Consider the following 7,463-nt stretch of genomic DNA (forward strand, 5'->3'; position numbering starts at 1 on the left):
TGCCCTATTTTTGTGATTTATTTTCCGGTGTAGCAATAATTTGTATCGCTTTTCGCTGTGTACCAAAATGAATACATCACCCACCCATGGGATGACTCATCGGTATACTGATAAACAACAAGATGATTCATCTTTGTAGAGTTTTCGGAAAACCAAAAATATCGAAACTGTGCCGGGTTTATGGAATCGAACTGAAAACGCTACATATTATGAAACAAAGAACTTTATTTATTTAAGTTCGAAAAATTGCCAACTGAACGGCAGTGCGTGTAAGGCAGCCAGTAGCGCAAATCAAAGTTGCAAAGTAAACAGACTTAAACACTACAGTATCGCACACAGAGTGGTCCACATTGAGGTGACAAAGTAAATACGCGCACTTGTGTTATAGCAGTATAATACCATCATATACATACACTAGTAACTGCGTGCACTTGTCATAATCCCATGCAATCATTATGGTATCTCTTAAATAGCGAACAACACACTCCGGTAAGAAGGGAAATCACCGTTTGCTGGTACGAGTCGTAATATTTGGAGTGTCGTGTATAATTTATACTCAAGATAATAAAGCCGACAGTTAAAAATATGGCTGCACTCTCAAATAATCTTGATGAAGTTCAGTTTAAATACGCGAGTGTGACCCGGCACCCCTCATGTATTCTTATGGTATATCCCACCAAGTCTTGAAATTGCCATAGCTTTACGAATCATATTTCGAGCTCACATTATTTTTTCTGTTGTAAAGCCGGCAAATTGGTCAACAAATCTGGCTACGGTTCTCACAAGTACCGACTAAACTTTTCATCAGTAAAACTTTCAACATCAGTAAAATATGGAAATCATTGTTCAGTATTGTAACAAGCAGTGTAGACTTTTTCTATTGGTAGAAACATCCATGAAAAAGCATTCATGGCATTTTTGAAATTTATAAGTATGAAATGTATATTTTGCCAAACCTGAAATATTATTAAAAAAAAACATCATCCTAGAGCTTCCCAACGACAAATTTATTAATACGCAATTTTTAAAGAATCGTAATTATGGGTAAATAAAAGGCATACCACGCTATATCTAAATTAAGTAATAAGTGATTGTGAGTTTCCCCGGAATCGTCGCTATAACCTAGCACTAGAGCTCCCGCGATCGATGTGTGATATGATGTTTAGGAAGTAATTTCAGGGTATTTCGTAAACTACATTTATACAACATCGAATGCTTATAGTTGCAATTAAAAACCTATTTTGCGTGCCTAACGTTTAGCCGAGTCTGTTCATATTACGTCACAATCCTGCGCAAGATGAAGAACTATGAGGAATCTCCACAATCTCCACAATGACCGTTATATGAATGAAGTAGGTAATACTCACGCATCGCTGTGATTATCTCATCTGTCACATTGTTCCTTGTTTTCCAGAGACTGTCAACAGCACCGAGTTGTGAATATGATTGGTTTTAGCGCCTTTTTGATCATCAGTTTAGTAGTACATGCATCATGCTCCAAACTTGACCTGTCCAAAAAACGTGCATGGTCATTATAGCATTCAAAACATACCACCAGAAAAAACATAACCGGTCAAATGAAACATGCTTGTAGTGGGACATCGCAGTAACCATATAAAATTACATCACGTGAAGTCCCACAATCACGCGATCTTTGTGCAAAAGTGGCGCCACATGGCTATTTATAAATGTTGTTTTTCTGTTGTTTGAATTCTGTGAAATGTACCTATTATTAATTAGTAAACTGCGAAATAAATGTTGAGTACAGCAAGCACACGGATTGTACTGAACTAGTGACTCGGTGTGGCTCAGAAATATGTGTTGATGATGGCCTAGAGTGGCCCCGGAATTGACAAACACAGATATCAACATCGCCAATTGGGTATTATCTGTTTTACTCATTCGGTGAGAGTGTTAAAAACAAGTCCAAAGGTCTCATGAATGAGGTATTTCTAGAGGTCGGGGTTTGTCTCTTCTGCAGTTGAATAATTTTTGCTTTGATTTTCTTATGGGTTTTTTTCCCCAATGCGACTTAATTTCACTTGTTTTTTTTTAATTCTTGGTAATTAGTGTCATTAGCGATGGAGTAGTAAAAACCGCAATTAACCTCAGTCCAGCAAATCGGGATAGATCTTCCTGACGCAATGGGAAAATTTCGCTATTTTCGCTGACAAGTAAAAGCTGCTAAATTAAACCTACGTGAACATTTAAAGTAACAACAGATTGTTTCCTTGACAGATTCTTGAAATTAAAACATCAAAATAGTGCAACTAAAAAGTCTGTAAAACATACCTAGACAGATAAATAAAAACATTGTAATTTAATGTTTGTCCGGACTTTGAGCCCTTGAAAGTAAGTGATCCAGCCTTTACATACGGTAACGATTGAAATTTGTTTAATTGCTATCAAATTATCGCTCAAAAAAAAATATTTCATTTGTGAGACGTGCTTTTGATACAAATCGAAGATCGCAATCGACCCGACACAAAACTATCGCCATTTTGTCTTCCTTCCAAAAAAACTCGCATATTTACTATTTGTTTAATGAATGCATTTTTCTTTAAAAATATTAGACAAGAATAAACACTAAGTAAAATAGGAATCAACTGCTTCGTTTTATTTGAGTAAGATGGAAACCATGCGAAAACAAATGTGAAACATTACTGTCTGCTCAAGGAGAAGACACTGGGAGTCGTGTGCAAAGAGATTGTTTACAAATTAGATCACATTGGAAGTGCTTTCAGTCACGTTGTGTAGCTCCAATGCATAAAATAGAAAATTTATATTCTAAATAAAACCGACAAACTTCCTTGCTGTTGCTGTCGGGTGTCTGCCTTATACATGGATTAAGTGTAGATTCGGGGATGCAGCTTTCCTTTTCTCTGCTCGTGGCGTTGCAATAGCGGTGAAGGTCAGTACTGGGTTGAACCGACAGCCATGGCCACTATATTTTGAATGATCATGAATAATTTTTGAACCCAATAGTAGTGATCACTATATACATTTCTTGCTAAGTCTGGAACGATACTAAAAAAAATCGTTGATTCCTTCTATATTCATGCTTGAAATTGTCATCTAAGCGTTAGGCCGTCGCTGATTGGATGCTGTGCTGGAATGCCAATTTTTAGTTTCAAATACCCCGGCTTAGTGTTCTAGGTTCTTCGCGTATGTTTGTAATTATATTATAAACCTCGTCTGAAATTTACCGACCAACAGCAGATGCTGTAGCAAAAAAAAAAAACGTTCAAACTTTGACACGCGTGTCAGGTAAATTGAATTACACACAGCTGGGCGCCAATTAACAGACAATTGATTCGCATTCGTCACACCCACTGCATACCTACTTTGTGCTTTGTGGAGGCAGTCAAAAGGTGTTTACTGAGTGGTGTGTTTGCATTGTTGTGCTCCGATAGAATGTTTATTAAGCCGCAATAACCTATTGAGTTGTAAATAATTACCCAATTATATGCGCACCTATTAACTTAACCCATGGAAGTACCTTCCATGTTTAACCTATGCCATATATCTAGTATGAATTGAAAACACCAAAAACGAACGAAGTGTACTCCATATACATCTTCAAAATAGATTTCACCAAACTATTTCTTTTAATCATCCGACAAATGTGGTATCTTTTAAAAAAAATCCACCCTTGGATACAGGCGTTACTGTGATTACTGGGTCCGTCGCGGTGGGTGTAGTTGTCTTTTATAGCACATCGACCCGGTGCCCATGCGTTCAGAAATTCATTCGTTGTAGTATGTAGAAAACAGACTAAAGAGAGCTTGCAAATTTAGTCATCGTTTATATAATTAACTAAAAGGTGGTAGTAGTAATAATTCAGTTTACTGCAAATCTTATTATCATTCTAGGGGATTGTGGCGATATTTACAACATATTTTCTCCTGTTTTGTAGTTTTGAACTAAATGTATGATGATTTCAACGAATAATAATTTTGCCAATGAAAGACTCGTAACGTGTACCTCATCAATAAACAAATATTTTGCAGTTTTTGGCACACCCCGCTCACAGTTTCTACTGTCCAATCCATAGTATGACAATGCACAATTACCAGACAGCATTTCCCATACTTCGATTATTCTCCGTCGCCTGTCCTTTCTAACGTACAAGACGCCCAATGGCCTCTGCTGCTCCCGTATCGTAATCGACCCATTACCTCACCTCAGCTACACAGTGTCATAAAAAATGGTTTCGTGTTGCCAAAGATTACACGACAACAAACTGTTGATAATTGAGTGTACGTGTACGCAATTGTCTGTTATGGGCGATAAATGTGTTCCAAACATACCTGTATGCTGATATAGTTGCGCATTTTTGGGTTGGGTAAGATGAAGGCGGGCAGTCGTGCGGGCTAGTCGCAGAGACTCATTCGACGATATGTTCTTTTATACCAGTGCGTGTTCTGCACGCCATCGCGTTCAATGGCGTTACTGTAGTTATCATCACGCGATATCACAGACTCGTAGTGAATTGGCCGTGGTATGGCTTACATATGTGCACTCTGTCGTTTGATGCAACTGGACAACACGCAAACAAATTTATATTTTGCCGAATACACCAGCAATAACGGATTTACGTAATGATACATGCCCGGTAGCGGCAATTTGTCAAGGACAGCGAATAACGCAGTGACAACAAATAGCGGAAGGGGCTACCAGAGGCCTACGAAGTCACCCAACCCCGCAAGCAATTATCGATAGAACAACACATCATTGCTTATTTCGCGACTTCATAGCTGTGTGCATTTGTTATGCAATTGACAATTCCCTGACAATACCGTCTAAGTCACCTTCGACAATACCTTCAGTTATGCTGTTTACCTTCAGCATGTATTCTTTTAAATAATAATAACTTTATTACACTACTAAAAAACCTTCAGAGGGTTTTTGTATGGTAAGGAACATAAATACATACAATACATAAGAGATAAAAATAAAATGTTAGTAAAATAAAATAAAAGAAATAAATTAATTACTTTCTGTGGTTTTAAAAATTGTGCTCTTTAAGTATTTTGCTAAAGCTATATTATTCTCCATAATCTTTTTAAATATGGAATTCACATCCATTGTGTAAATATTTATTGAACACTCATCAAACAGTTTTTTTCTTTGTTTTATATAGCCAGTACAAAATAGCAGGAAATGTTTTTCATCTCCTAATGCTTTAGTGTTACATTTATTACAGTGTCTATTTTCTAATTCTATTTTGGGCTTTGTTCTTCTACCTAATTCTATTTCTAAGTTGTGGTCACTCAGACGGAATTTTGAAAGCATTTTCCTGAGGCTGAAATTTGAAATGTTTTGCAAATAATTTTCCATATTATAGCTTACTTTGAATAGTTTGTATGTTCTCAGTTTTGTTCCCCTATTTTCATCGGTTTCACTGAAATTTAGTTTTTCTCTCCATCTTTGAATATAAAACTCAGATAGTCTGAGTTTTACTTTTTTTAGTATTTGATTCCAATTTTCCATATTGTGATCATTTTTTATTTTAATTAGATCATGTCCCAGTGTAGCATTAATAGTCCTTACCCAGTTTGAATTAATTTTTATCATTTCATCCAGGGCTAATTTTAAAATGTGATTATCTGGCAGACTATATAGTCTATGGCAGTATTTAATTTGAGCCAAATTAATTTTTAATTTTACTGGTAACCTACCAAGTTCTGCTTTCAAACCACTAATTGGCGTCATTTTACTCACTCCTAGGATAAACCTGTAAAAATGACTGCAAACTTGCTCTAAACTGTTACTGTCAGTTGTGATTTCATTGGCCCAGATTTCTGCACCATACATGAGTATAGGTGAAATTAATTGGTCGAAAATTTTCAAACTAAGTGCTGGTGAGATTATTTTGTGGTTTAAGACTGTTTGTCTGATGCTGAAAAGAGCCTTCATTGATTTATTTTTTAACATAGATAAGTTTGTTTTAAATTTCCCATTTGGAGTAAATATTGCCCCTAAATAGCAAAACTCGCTAACAGCTGTTATGTCTTGGTTGTTGATTTTAAAATTCATGTTTTTAATCAGTCTGTTGCTGCAATTAAATACCATGACTTTAGTTTTCTTTACGTTTACTTCTAAATTCCAATTTATACAATAGTCATTTAATTTGTTCAGACAGCTTTGTAGGCCGTCTTCCGTTTCTGAAATAAGTGCAAGGTCATCTGCATATTGGATGCAATTTATAGGTTTCTCGCCCATTAGAACTGGTTTATCAATTTGATCCCCAAATAATTCTGGCAGATCGTTCAGAAAAATGTTAAATAAAGTTGGTGATAAATTGCAGCCTTGCTTAACTCCACAGGTAGACTGAAATCCATCAGTTATACCCTCTGACAATTTAATTTTATATTTAATATCCTTATACATAGATTTTATTATTTCATAAAAGTTCCCCGTGATACCACTGTTTTGTAACTTCAGAAAGAGTGCATCCCTCCAGATGCTGTCGAAAGCCTTTCTAAAGTCAACAAAACATGTGTATAACCGTCTTCCAGAACTGCTGCTTTTATTTTTATTATAAATTGTTTTTTCAACTGCTGTTTTTAACAGGAAAATTGCGTCTGTCGTTCTCCTGTCTTTCCTAAAGCCAAACTGCATGTCGGTAAATAAATTATTTTCTTCCAAGTATGTGGTCAATCTTTGATTCATTATGCCAGTAAATAGTTTTGAGAGACAACTTGTTAATGCAATAGCTCTATAATTACCAAGATTTAATTTGTCGCCTGATTTGTGTAGTGGAACAAGAATCGTAGATTTCCAGGTTGCAGGAAATTTTCCACTATCTAGAATACAGTTGAAAAGTTTCTGTAAACATCTTATCATTAACTTATTTTTGGTTTTCAACATTTCATTGGCAATGCTGTCATCAGCAGCTGATTTATTGTTTTTTAGTTTGCTAACAGCGCTAAGAATTTCTTTGTATGTGATATTTGAGTTTAGATATTGGTTGGGAATTTGTCGCATTTCTTTTTCTATAAGATTATTTTGTAACTCATGATTTTTAATGTTTGTTTTATTATAGAGTTTTGAAAAATGATCAATCCAATTTTTTCCGGATATTGTTGTGTCTTGATTTTTGGTCTTTTGATTACGTAGGCTTTTCAGCACAGAGCAGTACTCATTTTGGTTGGCACTGTCCATATGTTCAAGTTTGGACACCAACATGTTTTTATATTCTCTTTTTTTATATTTTATAAGTTTTGTATAATGCTTTTTAAGAGTATAATATTGGTGTTTGATATACGGGTTGGTTGGTTGTTTTGTTAGCAACTTAGAGGTACTAATTAATTCCCTTTTTAGTGTAGAACACGACTTATCAAACCATTGTTGTTGTTTTGGATGTTTATAGTTTTTATTATTTATTGTTCTTTTATTGGTTACTTTTTTAAGGCAATTATCTGCTGCATTAATTAATATTTTGTTGAATTGATCTGTTG

The 7,463-nt window shown here is 35.3% G+C and overlaps 1 protein-coding gene across 1 annotated transcript in view; it reads right to left on the reverse strand.

Annotated features, from left to right (window-relative positions):
- LOC100378910 (TNF receptor-associated factor 2-like) overlaps positions 1-4,409 on the reverse strand; it is a 99,492-nt gene extending 95,083 nt beyond the window's left edge. Inside the window, exons 1-2 of the mRNA XM_085492279.1 lie at positions 4,311-4,409; positions 1,368-1,508 (exon numbers count right to left, since the gene is read on the reverse strand). The gene's annotated coding sequence lies outside the window, so the exon portion shown is untranslated. The remainder of the gene's footprint in view (positions 1-1,367; positions 1,509-4,310) is intronic.
- Positions 4,410-7,463: the final 3,054 nt, after the last annotated feature.

The sequence above is a fragment of the Saccoglossus kowalevskii genome, chromosome 17 (genome assembly GCF_978046115.1).
Source record: "Saccoglossus kowalevskii chromosome 17, keSacKowa6.1, whole genome shotgun sequence".
Taxonomy (NCBI): domain Eukaryota; kingdom Metazoa; phylum Hemichordata; class Enteropneusta; family Harrimaniidae; genus Saccoglossus; species Saccoglossus kowalevskii.